Below are 2,280 nucleotides of genomic sequence, written 5' to 3' on the forward strand. Positions count from 1 at the left end.
GGTCTGAGCTTCCTTTTAATAAAGGTCCGTATGAATGGTTTGATGATCTAATGCTGCGTTCACGTCATGTCGGAATTGTTGTGGCTCTGAGATTCTATTCAGAATTGTTAACATCCCCAGACATTTCTTAAGCAATGCTCATGACCAAAATGGTCCCACATGAATTGCTGTTGATGACAGCAAAACATTTAATTAGATTGTTTATCAGTTTTCCTCTGTTTGAATTCAGGATGAAACCTTAGTCTTTTCTTCCCTATTGTGATATCCGAGTGAAACGGCTTCTCGAACAAGAAAAAAAAAATCTAGGGTGGGACGTAATTTTGTACATCGGGACTATTTAGACCATTGTGGTTTGCTTTTGCTGCAAGGGGGAGTTATTTGATTGAAGAATATGAAGGCACATGAATTCAAAAAAGAAAAAAAGAATATGTGCAAGGATAAATCATTTATAATATGCCTCAATACTGCAATATTCCTTAAAAAAAAAAAAGAATTATCAATTTTGATTTTGTGGTAAATTCGAGAGCCAAGAAAGTTTATGTAGCCTACATTTGGCAGAAATTGCTAATTTGTTCTGGCTTCTTGCCTGGTACTCAAAAAGTTTTCTAGTGTTCTACCTGGTTGCTAGGGTATTCTGTTCTACAACACATACAGTATGTCAAGGCTGCCAACACTCAGGCATTTAGCGCGAGACTCTGGATTAACACTGTTCTCACCCTTACTGTCTGTTGTCACCGGCACGCTCGAGAACCCGCAATAAAAATGTGACGCAGGACGTAACCCCGCCTCCCGGGCGAGATGCCCCAAAATTTATGAATCCCCTCAGGTTACACATCCTCCAGCAGTGAAAAAAACATGGTGGAGCAGAGAGGACATTGACAAGAGAGCAGGAAACAAACTGCCAGCTTTCAAATTCTGTCAATTTTATTCAAACTATAAATAGCCTATATTTTGGCGCTCTTTAATGTGCCTCTGCCTCAGTTCAACAGGCACGAGTACTCATCACTTCATCTTTACTACTAGCTATAGCTCCAAATAAACATGACTGAACTTTAGAAGGTAAGTTGAAAGATACAGTGCAACTTAATGTTAATGTCTCGTGTAACATAATGGATCAATCAGTGTTTCAACCCTATGGTTTTAACCGCGGAAAGACGTCAAAACAGCTTGTAAACAATAGGCCATCACATAGTGTTATATTTACCTCAGAAAAGCCATTCTATGACAATAGCATAGCTAGCAAGAAAAAATAACTGTAGAGAGAAGTATTTTGATAAATATAGGCTCTATATTACAGTACTCATTCAATTTGTACTTATATCTCTAAAATATATAAAAGTGTCTTGTATTAGGCTAATTATATAGGCTACAAATCAGTTGTTGACATTATACTATTTTTATACTGCAGTGCAGTAATATTAATATCATAGTATTAATATTATTGTAATGTATAGTGATATTTATAATGCACTGAAATATTAGCCTAATACCAGCTTAAACTCAAAAGTTGGCAACCCTGTTATAAGTATACACATATAACTGACCTTTAAAGGGATAGTTCACTTTGAAATAAATGTTTGTTATGTTTTAGCTTACCTCAATGGCATCCAAGATGTAGGTGTCTTTGTTTCCAGCATTAGTTTCAATTTTGATATATTTTTAGGTCAAACCGTTCTTGTCTGTCAGTCATATAATGCAGGTCTATGGTCACCACCTCAAAGAGCATGCACAGAGAAATCCAAATTAAACATGATTTAATGACTCGTAAATGTAAGTAGCTACACATTGATGGCGTAAGACACGAAACGAGCGCTTTGTATGAGAAAACGAACAGTATTTATATCGTTTTTATCTCTTGAACCACAGCAATGTCCAAGTGATCTGAGGGTCACGGTGTGGGTGCTTTGGTCTGTGCAAATGTTTAATTTGGACTTCTCTGTGCATGTTCTTTGAGGTGGTGTCCAGACCTGCATTATATGACTGACAGACAAAAACGAATTGACCTAAAAATATCAACATTTAAACTATAAAACAAAGACATCTTGGATGCCTTTGAGGTAAGCTAAAACATATAAAACATTTATTTCAAATTGAACTATGCCTTTAACAGTTTATACTGCTGTCATTTTTGTTATATATTTTTTACATGATGGTCAAATCAAAATCGTGTTTTTTTTTCCGTATGCGTCGAAAACTCTCAAACACGGGAAACCCTACATAAAGTGAATGCTTCATACATGTATTATAGAATGCTCTCTTATTGTTTTGACTATAGGTTTG

Source organism: Pimephales promelas, chromosome 5 (assembly GCF_988280905.1).
Source record: "Pimephales promelas chromosome 5, fPimPro1.hap1.1, whole genome shotgun sequence".
Taxonomy (NCBI): domain Eukaryota; kingdom Metazoa; phylum Chordata; class Actinopteri; order Cypriniformes; family Leuciscidae; genus Pimephales; species Pimephales promelas.